This window comes from Engystomops pustulosus, chromosome 9 (genome assembly GCF_040894005.1).
Source record: "Engystomops pustulosus chromosome 9, aEngPut4.maternal, whole genome shotgun sequence".
In the NCBI taxonomy this organism is placed as follows: domain Eukaryota; kingdom Metazoa; phylum Chordata; class Amphibia; order Anura; family Leptodactylidae; genus Engystomops; species Engystomops pustulosus.
Genome location: NC_092419.1, coordinates 67266878 through 67284416, shown reverse-complemented (window position 1 = coordinate 67284416; position 17539 = coordinate 67266878). Strand labels below are relative to the sequence as shown.

Below are 17539 nucleotides of genomic sequence, written 5' to 3'. Positions count from 1 at the left end.
AAAGAAGGTTCAAATTGAACAGCTGCTGTCAACGGCCATTGTAAGCTGAATGTGCCTTCTCTCGTCAGATCGCAGCAGCAATGCAGCTTAAGGCTTGGCAAGTACCAGCATGGGAGACTGGCTGGGAATCCCAAGTTCCGTTGACCTTTTTGAACCTGAAAATTGTTAGTTTCTCTGTCAAAGATGGTAAAAGAAGGTTCAAATTGAACAGCTGCTGTCAACGGCCATTCTAAGCTGAATGTGCCTGCTCTCGTCAGATGGCAGCAGCAATGCAGCTTAAGGCTTGGCAAGTACCAGCATGGGAGACTGCCTGGGAATCCCAAGTTCCGTTGACCTTTTTGAACCTGAAAATTGTTAGTTTCTCTGTCAAAGATGGTAAAAGAAGGTTCAAATTGAACAGCTGCTGTCAACGGCCATTCTAAGCTGAATGTGCCTGCTCTCGTCAGATCGCAGCAGCAATGCAGCTTAAGGCTTGGCAAGTACCAGCATGGGAGACTGGCTGGGAATCCCAAGTTCCGTTGACCTTTTTGAACCTGAAAATTGTGTTAGTTTCTCTATGAGATAGTAAAAGAAGGTTCAAATTGAACAGCTGCTGTCAACGGCCATTCTAAGCTGAATGTGCCTGCTCTCATCAGATCGCAGCAGCAATGCAGTTTAAGGTTTGGCAAGTACCAGCATGGGAGACTGGCTGGGAATCCCAAGTTCCGTTGACCTTTTTGAACCTGAAAATTGTGTTAGTTTCTCTATGAGATAGTAAAAGAAGGTTCAAATTGAACAGCTGCTGTCAACGGCCATTCTAAGCTGAATGTGCCTGCTCTCGTCAGATCGCAGCAGCAATGCAGCTTAAGGCTTGGCAAGTACCAGCATGGGAGACTGGCTGGGAATCCCAAGTTCCGTTGACCTTTTTGAACCTGAAAATTGTTAGTTTCACTGTCAAAGATGGTAAAAGAAGGTTCAAATTGAACAGCTGCTGTCAACAGCCATTCTAAGCTGAATGTGCCTGCTCTCGTCAGATCGCAGCAGCAATGCAGCTTAAGGCTTGGCAAGTACCAGCATGGGAGACTGGCTGGGAATACCAAGTTCCGTTGACCTTTTTGAACCTGAAAATTGTGTTAGTTTCTCTATGAGATAGTAAAAGAAGGTTCAAACTGAAAAGCTGCTGTCAACGGCCATTCTAAGCTGAATGTGCCTGCTCTCGTCAGATCGCAGCAGCAATGCAGCTTAAGGCTTGGCAAGTACCAGCATGGGAGACTGGCTGGGAATCCCAAGTTCCGTTGACCTTTTTGAACCTGAAAATTGTGTTAGTTTCTCTATGAGATAGTAAAAAAAGGTTCAAATTGAACAGCTGCTGTCAACGGCCATTCTAAGCTGAATGTGCCTGCTCTCATCAGATCGCAGCAGCGATGCAGCTTAAGGCTTGGCAAGTACCAGCATGGGAGACTGGCTGGGAATCCCAAGTTCCGTTGACCTTTTTGAACCTGAAAATTGTGTTAGTTTCTCTATGAGATAGTAAAAGAAGGTTCAAATTGAACAGCTGCTGTCAACGGCCATTCTAAGCTGAATGTGCCTGCTCTCGTCAGATCGCAGCAGCTTAAGGCTTGGCAAGTACCAGCATGGGAGACTGGCTGGGAATCCCAAGTTCCGTTGACCTTTTTGAACCTGAAAATTGTGTTAGTTTCTCTATGAGATAGTAAAAGAAGGTTCAAATTGAACAGCTGCTGTCAACGGCCATTCTAAGCTGAATGTGCCTGCTCTCGTCAGATCGCAGCAGCAATGCAGCTTAAGGCTTGGCAAGTACCAGCATGGGAGACTGGCTGGGAATCCCAAGTTCTGTTGACCTTTTTGAACCTGAAAATTGTGTTAGTTTCTCTATGAGATAGTAAAAGAAGGTTCAAATTGAACAGCTGCTGTCAACGGCCATTCTAAGCTGAATGTGCCTGCTCTCATCAGATCGCAGCAGCAATGCAGCTTAAGGCTTGGCAAGTACCAGCATGGGAGACTGGCTGGGAATCCCAAGTTCCGTTGACCTTTTTGAACCTGAAAATTGTGTTAGTTTCTCTATGAGATAGTAAAAGAAGGTTCAAATTGAACAGCTGCTGTCAACGGCCATTCTAAGCTGAATGTGCCTGCTCTCGTCAGATGGCAGCAGCAATGCAGCTTAAGGCTTGGCAAGTACCAGCAGGGGAGACTGGCTGGGAATCCCAAGTTCTGTTGACCTTTTTGAACCTGAAAATTGTGTTAGTTTCTCTATGAGATAGTAAAAGAAGGTTCAAATTGAACAGCTGCTGTCAACGGCCATTCTAAGCTGAATGTGCCTGCTCTCGTCAGATCGCAGCAGCAATGCAGCTTAAGGCTTGGCAAGTACCAGCATGGGAGACTGGCTGGGAATCCCAAGTTCTGTTGACCTTTTTGAACCTGAAAATTGTGTTAGTTTCTCTATGAGATAGTAAAAGAAGGTTCAAATTGAACAGCTGCTGTCAACGGCCATTCTAAGCTGAATGTGCGTGCTCTCGTCAGTTTGCAGCAGCTTAAGGCTTGGCAAGTACCAGCATGGGAGACTGGCTGGAAATCCCAAGTTCTGTTGACCTTTTTGAACCTGAAAATTGTGTTAGTTTTTCTATGAGATAGTAAAAGAAAGTTCAAAATGAACAGCTGCTGTCAACGGCCATTCTAAGCTGAATGTGCCTGCTCTCGTCAGATCGCAGCAGCAATGCAGCTTAAGGCTTGGCAAGTACCAGCATGGGAGACTGGCTGGGAGTCCCAAGTTCCGTTGACCTTTTTGAACCTGAAAATTGTTAGTTTCTCTGTCAAAGATGGTAAAAGAAGGTTCAAATTGAACAGCTGCTGTCAACGGCCATTCTAAGCTGAATGTGCCTGCTCTCGTCAGATCGCAGCAGCAATGCAGCTTAAGGCTTGGCAAGTACCAGCATGGGAGACTGGCTGGGAATCCCAAGTTCCGTTGACCTTTTTGAACCTGAAAATTGTGTTAGTTTCTCTATGAGATAGTAAAAGAAGGTTCAAATTGAACAGCTGCTGTCAACGGCCATTCTAAGCTGAATGTGCGTGCTCTCGTCAGATCGCAGCAGCAATGCAGCTTAAGGCTTGGCAAGTACCAGCATGGGAGACTGGCTGGGAATCCCAAGTTCCGTTGACCTTTTTGAACCTGAAAATTGTGTTAGTTTCTCTATGAGATAGTAAAAGAAGGTTCAAACTGAACAGCTGCTGTCAACGGCCATTCTAAGCTGAATGTGCCTGCTCTCGTCAGATCGCAGCAGCAATGCAGCTTAAGCCTTGGCAAGTACCAGCATGGGAGACTGGCTGGGAATCCCAAGTTCCGTTGACCTTTTTGAACCTGAAAATTGTGTTAGTTTCTCTATGAGATAGTAAAAGAAGGTTCAAATTGAACAGCTGCTGTCAACGGCCATTGTAAGCTGAATGTGCCTGCTCTCGTCAGATCGCAGCAGCAATGCAGCTTAAGGCTTGGCAAGTACCAGCATGGGAGACTGGCTGGGAATCCCAAGTTCCGTTGACCTTTTTGAACCTGAAAATTGTTAGTTTCTCTGTCAAAGATGGTAAAAGAAGGTTCAAATTGAACAGCTGCTGTCAACGGCCATTCTAAGCTGAATGTGCCTGCTCTCGTCAGATCGCAGCAGCAATGCAGCTTAAGGCTTGGCAAGTACCAGCATGGGAGACTGGCTGGGAATCCCAAGTTCCGTTGACCTTTTTGAACCTGAAAATTGTGTTAGTTTCTCTATGAGATAGTAAAAGAAGGTTCAAATTGAACAGCTGCTGTCAACGGCCATTCTAAGCTGAATGTGCCTGCTCTCATCAAATCGCAGCAGCAATGCAGTTTAAGGCTTGGCAAGTACCAGCATGGGAGACTGGCTGGGAATCCCAAGTTCCGTTGACCTTTTTGAACCTGAAAATTGTGTTAGTTTCTCTATGAGATAGTAAAAGAAGGTTCAAATTGAACAGCTGCTGTCAACGGTCATTCTAAGCTGAATGTGCCTGCTCTCGTCAGATCGCAGCAGCAATACAGCTTAAGGCTTGGCAAGTACCAGCATGGGAGACTGGCTGGGAATCCCAAGTTCCGTTGACCTTTTTGAACCTGAAAATTGTTAGTTTCACTGTCAAAGATGGTAAAAGAAGGTTCAAATTGAACAGCTGCTGTCAACAGCCATTCTAAGCTGAATGTGCCTGCTCTCGTCAGATCGCAGCAGCAATGCAGCTTAAGGCTTGGCAAGTACCAGCATGGGAGACTGGCTGGGAATACCAAGTTCCGTTGACCTTTTTGAACCTGAAAATTGTGTTAGTTTCTCTATGAGATAGTAAAAGAAGGTTCAAACTGAACAGCTGCTGTCAACGGCCATTCTAAGCTGAATGTGCCTGCTCTCGTCAGATCGCAGCAGCAATGCAGCTTAAGGCTTGGCAAGTACCAGCATGGGAGACTGGCTGGGAATCCCAAGTTCCGTTGACCTTTTTGAACCTGAAAATTGTGTTAGTTTCTCTATGAGATAGTAAAAAAAGGTTCAAATTGAACAGCTGCTGTCAACGGCCATTCTAAGCTGAATGTGCCTGCTCTCATCAGATCGCAGCAGCAATGCAGCTTAAGGCTTGGCAAGTACCAGCATGGGAGACTGGCTGGGAATCCCAAGTTCCGTTGACCTTTTTGAACCTGAAAATTGTGTTAGTTTCTCTATGAGATAGTAAAAGAAGGTTCAAATTGAACAGCTGCTGTCAACGGCCATTCTAAGCTGAATGTGCCTGCTCTCGTCAGATCGCAGCAGCTTAAGGCTTGGCAAGTACCAGCATGGGAGACTGGCTGGGAATCCCAAGTTCCGTTGACCTTTTTGAACCTGAAAATTGTGTTAGTTTCTCTATGAGATAGTAAAAGAAGGTTCAAACTGAACCGCTGCTGTCAACGGCCATTCTAAGCTGAATGTGCCTGCTCTCGTCAGATCGCAGCAGCAATGCAGCTTAAGGCTTGGCAAGTACCAGCATGGGAGACTGCCTGGGAATCCCAAGTTCCGTTGACCTTTTAGAACCTGAAAATTGTGTTAGTTTCTCTATGAGATAGTAAAAGAAGGTTCAAATTGAACAGCTGCTGTCAACGGCCATTCTAAGCTGAATGTGCCTGCTTTCATCAGTTCACAGCAGCTTAAGGCTTGGCAAGAACCAGCATGGGAGACTGGCTGGGAATCCCAAGTTCCGTTGACCTTTTTGTACCTGAAAATTGTGTTAGTTTCTCTATGAGATAGTAAAAGAAGGTTCAAATTGAACAGCTGCTGTCAACGGCCATTCTAAGCTGAATGTGCCTGCTCTCATCAGATCGCAGCAGCAATGCAGCTTAAGGCTTGGCAAGTACCAGCATGGGAGACTGGCTGGGAATCCCAAGTTCCGTTGACCTTTTTGAACCTGAAAATTGTGTTAGTTTCTCTATGAGATAGTAAAAGAAGGTTCAAATTGAACAGCTGCTGTCAACGGCCATTCTAAGCTGAATGTGCCTGCTCTCGTCAGATGGCAGCAGCAATGCAGCTTAAGGCTTGGCAAGTACCAGCATGGGAGACTGGCTGGGAATCCCAAGTTCTGTTGACCTTTTTGAACCTGAAAATTGTGTTAGTTTCTCTATGAGATAGTAAAAGAAGGTTCAAATTGAACAGCTGCTGTCAACGGCCATTCTAAGCTGAATGTGCGTGCTCTCGTCAGTTCGCAGCAGCTTAAGGCTTGGCAAGTACCAGCATGGGAGACTGGCTGGGAATCCCAAGTTCTGTTGACCTTTTTGAACCTGAAAATTGTGTTAGTTTCTCTATGAGATAGTAAAAGAAGGTTCAAATTGAACAGCTGCTGTCAACGGCCATTCTAAGCTGAATGTGCGTGCTCTCGTCAGTTCGAAGCAGCTTAAGGCTTGGCAAGTACCAGCATGGGAGACTGGCTGGAAATCCCAAGTTCTGTTGACCTTTTTGAACCTGAAAATTGTGTTAGTTTTTCTATGAGATAGTAAAAGAAAGTTCAAATTGAACAGCTGCTGTCAACGGCCATTCTAAGCTGAATGTGCCTGCTCTCGTCAGATCGCAGCAGCAATGCAGCTTAAGGCTTGGCAAGTACCAGCATGGGAGACTGGCTGGGAGTCCCAAGTTCCGTTGACCTTTTTGAACCTGAAAATTGTTAGTTTCTCTGTCAAAGATGGTAAAAGAAGGTTCAAATTGAACAGCTGCTGTCAACGGCCATTCTAAGCTGAATGTGCCTGCTCTCGTCAGATCGCAGCAGCAATGCAGCTTAAGGCTTGGCAAGTACCAGCATGGGAGACTGGCTGGGAATCCCAAGTTCCGTTGACCTTTTTGAACCTGAAAATTGTGTTAGTTTCTCTATGAGATAGTAAAAGAAGGTTCAAATTGAACAGCTGCTGTCAACGGCCATTCTAAGCTGAATGTGCCTGCTCTCGTCAGATCGCAGCAGCAATGCAGCTTAAGGCTTGGCAAGTACCAGCATGGGAGACTGGCTGGGAATCCCAAGTTCCGTTGACCTTTTTGAACCTGAAAATTGTGTTAGTTTCTCTATGAGATAGTAAAAGAAGGTTCAAACTGAACAGCTGCTGTCAACGGCCATTCTAAGCTGAATGTGCCTGCTCTCGTCAGATCGCAGCAGCAATGCAGCTTAAGCCTTGGCAAGTACCAGCATGGGAGACTGGCTGGGAATCCCAAGTTCCGTTGACCTTTTTGAACCTGAAAATTGTGTTAGTTTCTCTATGAGATAGTAAAAGAAGGTTCAAATTGAACAGCTGCTGTCAACGGCCATTGTAAGCTGAATGTGCCTGCTCTCGTCAGATCGCAGCAGCAATGCAGCTTAAGGCTTGGCAAGTACCAGCATGGGAGACTGGCTGGGAATCCCAAGTTCCGTTGACCTTTTTGAACCTGAAAATTGTTAGTTTCTCTGTCAAAGATGGTAAAAGAAGGTTCAAATTGAACAGCTGCTGTCAACGGCCATTCTAAGCTGAATGTGCCTGCTCTCGTCAGATCGCAGCAGCAATGCAGCTTAAGGCTTGGCAAGTACCAGCATGGGAGACTGGCTGGGAATCCCAAGTTCCGTTGACCTTTTTGAACCTGAAAATTGTGTTAGTTTCTCTATGAGATAGTAAAAGAAGGTTCAAATTGAACAGCTGCTGTCAACGGCCATTCTAAGCTGAATGTGCCTGCTCTCATCAAATCGCAGCAGCAATGCAGTTTAAGGCTTGGCAAGTACCAGCATGGGAGACTGGCTGGGAATCCCAAGTTCCGTTGACCTTTTTGAACCTGAAAATTGTGTTAGTTTCTCTATGAGATAGTAAAAGAAGGTTCAAATTGAACAGCTGCTGTCAACGGTCATTCTAAGCTGAATGTGCCTGCTCTCGTCAGATCGCAGCAGCAATACAGCTTAAGGCTTGGCAAGTACCAGCATGGGAGACTGGCTGGGAATCCCAAGTTCCGTTGACCTTTTTGAACCTGAAAATTGTTAGTTTCACTGTCAAAGATGGTAAAAGAAGGTTCAAATTGAACAGCTGCTGTCAACAGCCATTCTAAGCTGAATGTGCCTGCTCTCGTCAGATCGCAGCAGCAATGCAGCTTAAGGCTTGGCAAGTACCAGCATGGGAGACTGGCTGGGAATACCAAGTTCCGTTGACCTTTTTGAACCTGAAAATTGTGTTAGTTTCTCTATGAGATAGTAAAAGAAGGTTCAAACTGAACAGCTGCTGTCAACGGCCATTCTAAGCTGAATGTGCCTGCTCTCGTCAGATCGCAGCAGCAATGCAGCTTAAGGCTTGGCAAGTACCAGCATGGGAGACTGGCTGGGAATCCCAAGTTCCGTTGACCTTTTTGAACCTGAAAATTGTGTTAGTTTCTCTATGAGATAGTAAAAAAAGGTTCAAATTGAACAGCTGCTGTCAACGGCCATTCTAAGCTGAATGTGCCTGCTCTCATCAGATCGCAGCAGCAATGCAGCTTAAGGCTTGGCAAGTACCAGCATGGGAGACTGGCTGGGAATCCCAAGTTCCGTTGACCTTTTTGAACCTGAAAATTGTGTTAGTTTCTCTATGAGATAGTAAAAGAAGGTTCAAATTGAACAGCTGCTGTCAACGGCCATTCTAAGCTGAATGTGCCTGCTCTCGTCAGATCGCAGCAGCTTAAGGCTTGGCAAGTACCAGCATGGGAGACTGGCTGGGAATCCCAAGTTCCGTTGACCTTTTTGAACCTGAAAATTGTGTTAGTTTCTCTATGAGATAGTAAAAGAAGGTTCAAACTGAACCGCTGCTGTCAACGGCCATTCTAAGCTGAATGTGCCTGCTCTCGTCAGATCGCAGCAGCAATGCAGCTTAAGGCTTGGCAAGTACCAGCATGGGAGACTGCCTGGGAATCCCAAGTTCCGTTGACCTTTTAGAACCTGAAAATTGTGTTAGTTTCTCTATGAGATAGTAAAAGAAGGTTCAAATTGAACAGCTGCTGTCAACGGCCATTCTAAGCTGAATGTGCCTGCTTTCATCAGTTCACAGCAGCTTAAGGCTTGGCAAGAACCAGCATGGGAGACTGGCTGGGAATCCCAAGTTCCGTTGACCTTTTTGTACCTGAAAATTGTGTTAGTTTCTCTATGAGATAGTAAAAGAAGGTTCAAATTGAACAGCTGCTGTCAACGGCCATTCTAAGCTGAATGTGCCTGCTCTCATCAGATCGCAGCAGCAATGCAGCTTAAGGCTTGGCAAGTACCAGCATGGGAGACTGGCTGGGAATCCCAAGTTCCGTTGACCTTTTTGAACCTGAAAATTGTGTTAGTTTCTCTATGAGATAGTAAAAGAAGGTTCAAATTGAACAGCTGCTGTCAACGGCCATTCTAAGCTGAATGTGCCTGCTCTCGTCAGATGGCAGCAGCAATGCAGCTTAAGGCTTGGCAAGTACCAGCAGGGGAGACTGGCTGGGAATCCCAAGTTCTGTTGACCTTTTTGAACCTGAAAATTGTGTTAGTTTCTCTATGAGATAGTAAAAGAAGGTTCAAATTGAACAGCTGCTGTCAACGGCCATTCTAAGCTGAATGTGCCTGCTCTCGTCAGATCGCAGCAGCAATGCAGCTTAAGGCTTGGCAAGTACCAGCATGGGAGACTGGCTGGGAATCCCAAGTTCTGTTGACCTTTTTGAACCTGAAAATTGTGTTAGTTTCTCTATGAGATAGTAAAAGAAGGTTCAAATTGAACAGCTGCTGTCAACGGCCATTCTAAGCTGAATGTGCGTGCTCTCGTCAGTTCGCAGCAGCTTAAGGCTTGGCAAGTACCAGCATGGGAGACTGGCTGGGAATCCCAAGTTCTGTTGACCTTTTTGAACCTGAAAATTGTGTTAGTTTCTCTATGAGATAGTAAAAGAAGGTTCAAATTGAACAGCTGCTGTCAACGGCCATTCTAAGCTGAATGTGCGTGCTCTCGTCAGTTCGCAGCAGCTTAAGGCTTGGCAAGTACCAGCATGGGAGACTGGCTGGAAATCCCAAGTTCTGTTGACCTTTTTGAACCTGAAAATTGTGTTAGTTTTTCTATGAGATAGTAAAAGAAAGTTCAAATTGAACAGCTGCTGTCAACGGCCATTCTAAGCTGAATGTGCCTGCTCTCGTCAGATCGCAGCAGCAATGCAGCTTAAGGCTTGGCAAGTACCAGCATGGGAGACTGGCTGGGAGTCCCAAGTTCCGTTGACCTTTTTGAACCTGAAAATTGTTAGTTTCTCTGTCAAAGATGGTAAAAGAAGGTTCAAATTGAACAGCTGCTGTCAACGGCCATTCTAAGCTGAATGTGCCTGCTCTCGTCAGATCGCAGCAGCAATGCAGCTTAAGGCTTGGCAAGTACCAGCATGGGAGACTGGCTGGGAATCCCAAGTTCCGTTGACCTTTTTGAACCTGAAAATTGTGTTAGTTTCTCTATGAGATAGTAAAAGAAGGTTCAAATTGAACAGCTGCTGTCAACGGCCATTCTAAGCTGAATGTGCGTGCTCTCGTCAGATCGCAGCAGCAATGCAGCTTAAGGCTTGGCAAGTACCAGCATGGGAGACTGGCTGGGAATCCCAAGTTCCGTTGACCTTTTTGAACCTGAAAATTGTGTTAGTTTCTCTATGAGATAGTAAAAGAAGGTTCAAACTGAACAGCTGCTGTCAACGGCCATTCTAAGCTGAATGTGCCTGCTCTCGTCAGATCGCAGCAGCAATGCAGCTTAAGCCTTGGCAAGTACCAGCATGGGAGACTGGCTGGGAATCCCAAGTTCCGTTGACCTTTTTGAACCTGAAAATTGTGTTAGTTTCTCTATGAGATAGTAAAAGAAGGTTCAAATTGAACAGCTGCTGTCAACGGCCATTGTAAGCTGAATGTGCCTTCTCTCGTCAGATCGCAGCAGCAATGCAGCTTAAGGCTTGGCAAGTACCAGCATGGGAGACTGGCTGGGAATCCCAAGTTCCGTTGACCTTTTTGAACCTGAAAATTGTTAGTTTCTCTGTCAAAGATGGTAAAAGAAGGTTCAAATTGAACAGCTGCTGTCAACGGCCATTCTAAGCTGAATGTGCCTGCTCTCGTCAGATCGCAGCAGCAATGCAGCTTAAGGCTTGGCAAGTACCAGCATGGGAGACTGCCTGGGAATCCCAAGTTCCGTTGACCTTTTTGAACCTGAAAATTGTTAGTTTCTCTGTCAAAGATGGTAAAAGAAGGTTCAAATTGAACAGCTGCTGTCAACGGCCATTCTAAGCTGAATGTGCCTGCTCTCGTCAGATCGCAGCAGCAATGCAGCTTAAGGCTTGGCAAGTACCAGCATGGGAGACTGGCTGGGAATCCCAAGTTCCGTTGACCTTTTTGAACCTGAAAATTGTGTTAGTTTCTCTATGAGATAGTAAAAGAAGGTTCAAATTGAACAGCTGCTGTCAACGGCCATTCTAAGCTGAATGTGCCTGCTCTCATCAGATCGCAGCAACAATGCAGTTTAAGGTTTGGCAAGTACCAGCATGGGAGACTGGCTGGGAATCCCAAGTTCCGTTGACCTTTTTGAACCTGAAAATTGTGTTAGTTTCTCTATGAGATAGTAAAAGAAGGTTCAAATTGAACAGCTGCTGTCAACGGCCATTCTAAGCTGAATGTGCCTGCACTCGTCAGATCGCAGCAGCAATGCAGCTTAAGGCTTGGCAAGTACCAGCATGGGAGACTGGCTGGGAATCCCAAGTTCCGTTGACCTTTTTGAACCTGAAAATTGTTAGTTTCACTGTCAAAGATGGTAAAAGAAGGTTCAAATTGAACAGCTGCTGTCAACAGCCATTCTAAGCTGAATGTGCCTGCTCTCGTCAGATCGCAGCAGCAATGCAGCTTAAGGCTTGGCAAGTACCAGCATGGGAGACTGGCTGGGAATACCAAGTTCCGTTGACCTTTTTGAACCTGAAAATTGTGTTAGTTTCTCTATGAGATAGTAAAAGAAGGTTCAAACTGAACAGCTGCTGTCAACGGCCATTCTAAGCTGAATGTGCCTGCTCTCGTCAGATCGCAGCAGCAATGCAGCTTAAGGCTTGGCAAGTACCAGCATGGGAGACTGGCTGGGAATCCCAAGTTCCGTTGACCTTTTTGAACCTGAAAATTGTGTTAGTTTCTCTATGAGATAGTAAAAAAAGGTTCAAATTGAACAGCTGCTGTCAACGGCCATTCTAAGCTGAATGTGCCTGCTCTCATCAGATCGCAGCAGCGATGCAGCTTAAGGCTTGGCAAGTACCAGCATGGGAGACTGGCTGGGAATCCCAAGTTCCGTTGACTTTTTTGAACCTGAAAATTGTGTTAGTTTCTCTATGAGATAGTAAAAGAAGGTTCAAATTGAACAGCTGCTGTCAACGGCCATTCTAAGCTGAATGTGCCTGCTCTCGTCAGATCGCAGCAGCTTAAGGCTTGGCAAGTACCAGCATGGGAGACTGGCTGGGAATCCCAAGTTCCGTTGACCTTTTTGAACCTGAAAATTGTGTTAGTTTCTCTATGAGATAGTAAAAGAAGGTTCAAATTGAACAGCTGCTGTCAACGGCCATTCTAAGCTGAATGTGCCTGCTCTCGTCAGATCGCAGCAGCAATGCAGCTTAAGGCTTGGCAAGTACCAGCATGGGAGACTGGCTGGGAATCCCAAGTTCTGTTGACCTTTTTGAACCTGAAAATTGTGTTAGTTTCTCTATGAGATAGTAAAAGAAGGTTCAAATTGAACAGCTGCTGTCAACGGCCATTCTAAGCTGAATGTGCCTGCTCTCATCAGTTCACAGCAGCTTAAGGCTTGGCAAGTACCAGCATGGGAGACTGGCTGGGAATCCCAAGTTCCGTTGACCTTTTTGTACCTGAAAATTGTGTTAGTTTCTCTATGAGATAGTAAAAGAAGGTTCAAATTGAACAGCTGCTGTCAACGGCCATTCTAAGCTGAATGTGCCTGCTCTCATCAGATCGCAGCAGCAATGCAGCTTAAGGCTTGGCAAGTACCAGCATGGGAGACTGGCTGGGAATCCCAAGTTCCGTTGACCTTTTTGAACCTGAAAATTGTGTTAGTTTCTCTATGAGATAGTAAAAGAAGGTTCAAATTGAACAGCTGCTGTCAACGGCCATTCTAAGCTGAATGTGCCTGCTCTCGTCAGATGGCAGCAGCAATGCAGCTTAAGGCTTGGCAAGTACCAGCAGGGGAGACTGGCTGGGAATCCCAAGTTCTGTTGACCTTTTTGAACCTGAAAATTGTGTTAGTTTCTCTATGAGATAGTAAAAGAAGGTTCAAATTGAACAGCTGCTGTCAACGGCCATTCTAAGCTGAATGTGCCTGCTCTCGTCAGATCGCAGCAGCAATGCAGCTTAAGGCTTGGCAAGTACCAGCATGGGAGACTGGCTGGGAATCCCAAGTTCTGTTGACCTTTTTGAACCTGAAAATTGTGTTAGTTTCTCTATGAGATAGTAAAAGAAGGTTCAAATTGAACAGCTGCTGTCAACGGCCATTCTAAGCTGAATGTGCGTGCTCTCGTCAGTTTGCAGCAGCTTAAGGCTTGGCAAGTACCAGCATGGGAGACTGGATGGAAATCCCAAGTTCTGTTGACCTTTTTGAACCTGAAAATTGTGTTAGTTTTTCTATGAGATAGTAAAAGAAAGTTCAAATTGAACAGCTGCTGTCAACGGCCATTCTAAGCTGAATGTGCCTGCTCTCGTCAGATCGCAGCAGCAATGCAGCTTAAGGCTTGGCAAGTACCAGCATGGGAGACTGGCTGGGAGTCCCAAGTTCCGTTGACCTTTTTGAACCTGAAAATTGTTAGTTTCTCTGTCAAAGATGGTAAAAGAAGGTTCAAATTGAACAGCTGCTGTCAACGGCCATTCTAAGCTGAATGTGCCTGCTCTCGTCAGATCGCAGCAGCAATGCAGCTTAAGGCTTGGCAAGTACCAGCATGGGAGACTGGCTGGGAATCCCAAGTTCCGTTGACCTTTTTGAACCTGAAAATTGTGTTAGTTTCTCTATGAGATAGTAAAAGAAGGTTCAAATTGAACAGCTGCTGTCAACGGCCATTCTAAGCTGAATGTGCGTGCTCTCGTCAGATCGCAGCAGCAATGCAGCTTAAGGCTTGGCAAGTACCAGCATGGGAGACTGGCTGGGAATCCCAAGTTCCGTTGACCTTTTTGAACCTGAAAATTGTGTTAGTTTCTCTATGAGATAGTAAAAGAAGGTTCAAACTGAACAGCTGCTGTCAACGGCCATTCTAAGCTGAATGTGCCTGCTCTCGTCAGATCGCAGCAGCAATGCAGCTTAAGCCTTGGCAAGTACCAGCATGGGAGACTGGCTGGGAATCCCAAGTTCCGTTGACCTTTTTGAACCTGAAAATTGTGTTAGTTTCTCTATGAGATAGTAAAAGAAGGTTCAAATTGAACAGCTGCTGTCAACGGCCATTCTAAGCTGAATGTGCCTGCTCTCGTCAGATCGCAGCAGCAATGCAGCTTAAGGCTTGGCAAGTACCAGCATGGGATACTGGCTGGGAATCCCAAGTTCCGTTGACCTTTTTGAACCTGAAAATTGTTAGTTTCTCTGTCAAAGATGGTAAAAGAAGGTTCAAATTGAACAGCTGCTGTCAACGGCCATTCTAAGCTGAATGTGCCTGCTCTCGTCAGATCGCAGCAGCAATGCAGCTTAAGGCTTGGCAAGTACCAGCATGGGAGACTGCCTGGGAATCCCAAGTTCCGTTGACCTTTTTGAACCTGAAAATTGTGTTAGTTTCTCTATGAGATAGTAAAAAAAGGTTCAAATTGAACAGCTGCTGTCAACGGCCATTCTAAGCTGAATGTGCCTGCTCTCATCAGATCGCAGCAGCAATGCAGTTTAAGGCTTGGCAAGTACCAGCATGGGAGACTGGCTGGGAATCCCAAGTTCCGTTGACCTTTTTGAACCTGAAAATTGTGTTAGTTTCTCTATGAGATAGTAAAAGAAGGTTCAAATTGAACAGCTGCTGTCAACGGCCATTCTAAGCTGAATGTGCCTGCTCTCGTCAGATCGCAGCAGCAATGCAGCTTAAGGCTTGGCAAGTACCAGCATGGGAGACTGGCTGGGAATCCCAAGTTCCGTTGACCTTTTTGAACCTGAAAATTGTTAGTTTCACTGTCAAAGATGGTAAAAGAAGGTTCAAATTGAACAGCTGCTGTCAACAGCCATTCTAAGCTGAATGTGCCTGCTCTCGTCAGATCGCAGCAGCAATGCAGCTTAAGGCTTGGCAAGTACCAGCATGGGAGACTGGCTGGGAATACCAAGTTCCGTTGACCTTTTTGAACCTGAAAATTGTGTTAGTTTCTCTATGAGATAGTAAAAGAAGGTTCAAACTGAACAGCTGCTGTCAACGGCCATTCTAAGCTGAATGTGCCTGCTCTCGTCAGATCGCAGCAGCAATGCAGCTTAAGGCTTGGCAAGTACCAGCATGGGAGACTGGCTGGGAATCCCAAGTTCCGTTGACCTTTTTGAACCTGAAAATTGTGTTAGTTTCTCTATGAGATAGTAAAAAAAGGTTCAAATTGAACAGCTGCTGTCAACGGCCATTCTAAGCTGAATGTGCCTGCTCTCATCAGATCGCAGCAGCGATGCAGCTTAAGGCTTGGCAAGTACCAGCATGGGAGACTGGCTGGGAATCCCAAGTTCCGTTGACCTTTTTGAACCTGAAAATTGTGTTAGTTTCTCTATGAGATAGTAAAAGAAGGTTCAAATTGAACAGCTGCTGTCAACGGCCATTCTAAGCTGAATGTGCCTGCTCTCGTCAGATCGCAGCAGCTTAAGGCTTGGCAAGTACCAGCATGGGAGACTGGCTGGGAATCCCAAGTTCCGTTGACCTTTTTGAACCTGAAAATTGTGTTAGTTTCTCTATGAGATAGTAAAAGAAGGTTCAAATTGAACAGCTGCTGTCAACGGCCATTCTAAGCTGAATGTGCCTGCTCTCGTCAGATCGCAGCAACAATGCAGCTTAAGGCTTGGCAAGTACAAGCATGGGAGACTGGCTGGGAAACCCAAGTTCTGTTGACCTTTTTGAACCTGAAAATTGTTAGTTTCTCTGTCAAAGATGGTAAAAGAAGGTTCAAATTGAACAGCTGCTGTCAACGGCCATTCTAAGCTGAATGTGCCTGCTCTCGTCAGATCGCAGCAGCAATGCAGCTTAAGGCTTGGCAAGTACCAGCATGGGAGACTGGCTGGGAATACCAAGTTCCGTTGACCTTTTTGAACCTGAAAATTGTGTTAGTTTCTCTATGAGATAGTAAAAGAAGGTTCAAACTGAACAGCTGCTGTCAACGGCCATTCTAAGCTGAATGTGCCTGCTCTCGTCAGACAGCAGCAGCAATGCAGCTTAAGGCTTGGCAAGTACCAGCATGGGAGTCTGGCTGGGAATCCCAAGTTCAGTTGACATTTTTGAACCTGAAAATTGTGTTAGTTTCTCTATGAGATAGTAAAAGAAGGTTCAAATTGAACAGCTGCTGTCAACGGCCATTCTAAGCTGAATGTGCCTGCTCTCGTCAGATCGCAGCAGCAATGCAGCTTAAGGCTTGGCAAGTACCAGCATGGGAGACTGGCTGGGAATACCAAGTTCCGTTGACCTTTTTGAACCTGAAAATTGTGTTAGTTTCTCTATGAGATAGTAAAAGAAGGTTCAAACTGAACAGCTGCTGTCAACGGCCATTCTAAGCTGAATGTGCCTGCTCTCGTCAGATCGCAGCAGCAATGCAGCTTAAGGCTTGGCAAGTACCAGCATGGGAGACTGGCTGGGAATCCCAAGTTCCGTTGACCTTTTTGAACCTGAAAATTGTGTTAGCTTCTCTATGAGATAGTAAAAGAAGGTTCAAATTGAACAGCTGCTGTCAACGGCCATTTTAAGCTGAATGTGCCTGCTCTCGTCAGATCGCAGCAGCAATGCAGCTTAAGGCTTGGCAAGTACCAGCATGGGAGACTGGCTGGGAATCCCAAGTTCCGTTGACCTTTTTGAACCTGAAAATTGTTAGTTTCACTGTCAAAGATGGTAAAAGAAGGTTCAAATTGAACAGCTGCTGTCAACAGCCATTCTAAGCTGAATGTGCCTGCTCTCGTCAGATCGCAGCAGCAATGCAGCTTAAGGCTTGGCAAGTACCAGCATGGGAGACTGGCTGGGAATCCCAAGTTCTGTTGACCTTTTTGAACCTGAAAATTGTGTTAGTTTCTCTATGAGATAGTAAAAGAAGGTTCAAATTGAACAGCTGCTGTCAACGGCCATTCTAAGCTGAATGTGCCTGCTCTCGTCAGATCGCAGCAACAATGCAGCTTAAGGCTTGGCAAGTACAAGCATGGGAGACTGGCTGGGAATCCCAAGTTCTGTTGACCTTTTTGAACCTGAAAATTGTTACTTTCTCTGTCAAAGATGGTAAAAGAAGGTTCAAATTGAACAGCTGCTGGCAACGGCCATTCTAAGCTGAATGTGCCTGCTCTCGTCAGATCGCAGCAGCAATGCAGCTTAAGGCTTGGCAAGTACCAGCATGGGAGACTGGCTGGGAATACCAAGTTCCGTTGACCTTTTTGAACCTGAAAATTGTGTTAGTTTCTCTATGAGATAGTAAAAGAAGGTTCAAACTGAACAGCTGCTGTCAACGGCCATTCTAAGCTGAATGTGCCTGCTCTCGTCAGATCGCAGCAGCAATGCAGCTTAAGGCTTGGCAAGTACCAGCATGGGAGACTGGCTGGGAATCCCAAGTTCCGTTGACCTTTTTGAACCTGAAAGTTGTGTTAGTTTCTCTATGAGATAGTAAAAGAAGGTTCAAATTGAACAGCTGCTGTCAACGGCCATTCTAAGCTGAATGTGCCTGCTCTCGTCAGATCGCAGCAGCAATGCAGCTTAAGGCTTGGCAAGTACCAGCATGGGAGACTGGCTGGGAATCCCAAGTTCTGTTGACCTTTTTGAACCTGAAAATTGTGTTAGTTTCTCTATGAGATAGTAAAAGAAGGTTCAAATTGAACAGCTGCTGTCAACGGCCATTCTAAGCTGAATGTGTGTGCTATCGTCAGTTCGCA

The 17539-nt window shown here is 45.7% G+C and overlaps 53 pseudogenes; all 53 read left to right on the top strand.

Moving 5' to 3' along the window:
* The first annotated feature begins 216 nt into the window (after positions 1–216).
* LOC140084876 (5S ribosomal RNA) lies at positions 217–335 on the top strand (annotated as a pseudogene).
* Positions 336–405: 70 nt separating this feature from the next.
* On the top strand, positions 406–524 carry LOC140099852 (5S ribosomal RNA; annotated as a pseudogene).
* Positions 525–594: 70 nt separating this feature from the next.
* Positions 595–713, top strand: LOC140087924 (5S ribosomal RNA; annotated as a pseudogene).
* A 70-nt stretch (positions 714–783) lies between these two features.
* LOC140099851 (5S ribosomal RNA) lies at positions 784–902 on the top strand (annotated as a pseudogene).
* Positions 903–972: 70 nt separating this feature from the next.
* LOC140087265 (5S ribosomal RNA) lies at positions 973–1091 on the top strand (annotated as a pseudogene).
* A 70-nt stretch (positions 1092–1161) lies between these two features.
* LOC140099850 (5S ribosomal RNA) lies at positions 1162–1280 on the top strand (annotated as a pseudogene).
* A 70-nt stretch (positions 1281–1350) lies between these two features.
* LOC140085459 (5S ribosomal RNA) lies at positions 1351–1469 on the top strand (annotated as a pseudogene).
* Positions 1470–1720: 251 nt separating this feature from the next.
* On the top strand, positions 1721–1839 carry LOC140080521 (5S ribosomal RNA; annotated as a pseudogene).
* A 70-nt stretch (positions 1840–1909) lies between these two features.
* Positions 1910–2028, top strand: LOC140100857 (5S ribosomal RNA; annotated as a pseudogene).
* Positions 2029–2287: 259 nt separating this feature from the next.
* On the top strand, positions 2288–2406 carry LOC140080520 (5S ribosomal RNA; annotated as a pseudogene).
* Positions 2407–2657: 251 nt separating this feature from the next.
* On the top strand, positions 2658–2776 carry LOC140082390 (5S ribosomal RNA; annotated as a pseudogene).
* Positions 2777–2846: 70 nt separating this feature from the next.
* Positions 2847–2965, top strand: LOC140099849 (5S ribosomal RNA; annotated as a pseudogene).
* Positions 2966–3035: 70 nt separating this feature from the next.
* On the top strand, positions 3036–3154 carry LOC140087351 (5S ribosomal RNA; annotated as a pseudogene).
* Positions 3155–3224: 70 nt separating this feature from the next.
* LOC140090553 (5S ribosomal RNA) lies at positions 3225–3343 on the top strand (annotated as a pseudogene).
* Positions 3344–3413: 70 nt separating this feature from the next.
* Positions 3414–3532, top strand: LOC140092035 (5S ribosomal RNA; annotated as a pseudogene).
* Positions 3533–3602: 70 nt separating this feature from the next.
* On the top strand, positions 3603–3721 carry LOC140099848 (5S ribosomal RNA; annotated as a pseudogene).
* A 70-nt stretch (positions 3722–3791) lies between these two features.
* LOC140093151 (5S ribosomal RNA) lies at positions 3792–3910 on the top strand (annotated as a pseudogene).
* Positions 3911–3980: 70 nt separating this feature from the next.
* LOC140078656 (5S ribosomal RNA) lies at positions 3981–4099 on the top strand (annotated as a pseudogene).
* Positions 4100–4169: 70 nt separating this feature from the next.
* LOC140087264 (5S ribosomal RNA) lies at positions 4170–4288 on the top strand (annotated as a pseudogene).
* A 70-nt stretch (positions 4289–4358) lies between these two features.
* On the top strand, positions 4359–4477 carry LOC140099846 (5S ribosomal RNA; annotated as a pseudogene).
* A 70-nt stretch (positions 4478–4547) lies between these two features.
* Positions 4548–4666, top strand: LOC140100844 (5S ribosomal RNA; annotated as a pseudogene).
* A 251-nt stretch (positions 4667–4917) lies between these two features.
* Positions 4918–5036, top strand: LOC140095478 (5S ribosomal RNA; annotated as a pseudogene).
* Positions 5037–5287: 251 nt separating this feature from the next.
* LOC140100832 (5S ribosomal RNA) lies at positions 5288–5406 on the top strand (annotated as a pseudogene).
* Positions 5407–5476: 70 nt separating this feature from the next.
* On the top strand, positions 5477–5595 carry LOC140094039 (5S ribosomal RNA; annotated as a pseudogene).
* A 432-nt stretch (positions 5596–6027) lies between these two features.
* On the top strand, positions 6028–6146 carry LOC140082389 (5S ribosomal RNA; annotated as a pseudogene).
* Positions 6147–6216: 70 nt separating this feature from the next.
* LOC140099845 (5S ribosomal RNA) lies at positions 6217–6335 on the top strand (annotated as a pseudogene).
* Positions 6336–6405: 70 nt separating this feature from the next.
* Positions 6406–6524, top strand: LOC140099844 (5S ribosomal RNA; annotated as a pseudogene).
* A 70-nt stretch (positions 6525–6594) lies between these two features.
* Positions 6595–6713, top strand: LOC140090552 (5S ribosomal RNA; annotated as a pseudogene).
* Positions 6714–6783: 70 nt separating this feature from the next.
* Positions 6784–6902, top strand: LOC140092034 (5S ribosomal RNA; annotated as a pseudogene).
* A 70-nt stretch (positions 6903–6972) lies between these two features.
* On the top strand, positions 6973–7091 carry LOC140099843 (5S ribosomal RNA; annotated as a pseudogene).
* Positions 7092–7161: 70 nt separating this feature from the next.
* LOC140093150 (5S ribosomal RNA) lies at positions 7162–7280 on the top strand (annotated as a pseudogene).
* A 70-nt stretch (positions 7281–7350) lies between these two features.
* LOC140078655 (5S ribosomal RNA) lies at positions 7351–7469 on the top strand (annotated as a pseudogene).
* A 70-nt stretch (positions 7470–7539) lies between these two features.
* On the top strand, positions 7540–7658 carry LOC140087263 (5S ribosomal RNA; annotated as a pseudogene).
* A 70-nt stretch (positions 7659–7728) lies between these two features.
* Positions 7729–7847, top strand: LOC140099841 (5S ribosomal RNA; annotated as a pseudogene).
* A 70-nt stretch (positions 7848–7917) lies between these two features.
* Positions 7918–8036, top strand: LOC140100820 (5S ribosomal RNA; annotated as a pseudogene).
* A 251-nt stretch (positions 8037–8287) lies between these two features.
* Positions 8288–8406, top strand: LOC140094252 (5S ribosomal RNA; annotated as a pseudogene).
* Positions 8407–8657: 251 nt separating this feature from the next.
* Positions 8658–8776, top strand: LOC140100808 (5S ribosomal RNA; annotated as a pseudogene).
* A 259-nt stretch (positions 8777–9035) lies between these two features.
* On the top strand, positions 9036–9154 carry LOC140080519 (5S ribosomal RNA; annotated as a pseudogene).
* Positions 9155–9586: 432 nt separating this feature from the next.
* Positions 9587–9705, top strand: LOC140082387 (5S ribosomal RNA; annotated as a pseudogene).
* Positions 9706–9775: 70 nt separating this feature from the next.
* Positions 9776–9894, top strand: LOC140099840 (5S ribosomal RNA; annotated as a pseudogene).
* Positions 9895–9964: 70 nt separating this feature from the next.
* LOC140087349 (5S ribosomal RNA) lies at positions 9965–10083 on the top strand (annotated as a pseudogene).
* Positions 10084–10153: 70 nt separating this feature from the next.
* Positions 10154–10272, top strand: LOC140090551 (5S ribosomal RNA; annotated as a pseudogene).
* A 259-nt stretch (positions 10273–10531) lies between these two features.
* LOC140093022 (5S ribosomal RNA) lies at positions 10532–10650 on the top strand (annotated as a pseudogene).
* Positions 10651–10720: 70 nt separating this feature from the next.
* LOC140099839 (5S ribosomal RNA) lies at positions 10721–10839 on the top strand (annotated as a pseudogene).
* Positions 10840–10909: 70 nt separating this feature from the next.
* On the top strand, positions 10910–11028 carry LOC140086729 (5S ribosomal RNA; annotated as a pseudogene).
* Positions 11029–11098: 70 nt separating this feature from the next.
* Positions 11099–11217, top strand: LOC140085602 (5S ribosomal RNA; annotated as a pseudogene).
* Positions 11218–11287: 70 nt separating this feature from the next.
* LOC140087260 (5S ribosomal RNA) lies at positions 11288–11406 on the top strand (annotated as a pseudogene).
* Positions 11407–11476: 70 nt separating this feature from the next.
* LOC140099838 (5S ribosomal RNA) lies at positions 11477–11595 on the top strand (annotated as a pseudogene).
* Positions 11596–11665: 70 nt separating this feature from the next.
* On the top strand, positions 11666–11783 carry LOC140098272 (5S ribosomal RNA; annotated as a pseudogene).
* A 252-nt stretch (positions 11784–12035) lies between these two features.
* Positions 12036–12154, top strand: LOC140080518 (5S ribosomal RNA; annotated as a pseudogene).
* A 251-nt stretch (positions 12155–12405) lies between these two features.
* On the top strand, positions 12406–12523 carry LOC140098644 (5S ribosomal RNA; annotated as a pseudogene).
* A 1575-nt stretch (positions 12524–14098) lies between these two features.
* Positions 14099–14216, top strand: LOC140096560 (5S ribosomal RNA; annotated as a pseudogene).
* An 827-nt stretch (positions 14217–15043) lies between these two features.
* Positions 15044–15161, top strand: LOC140098271 (5S ribosomal RNA; annotated as a pseudogene).
* Positions 15162–17539: the final 2378 nt, after the last annotated feature.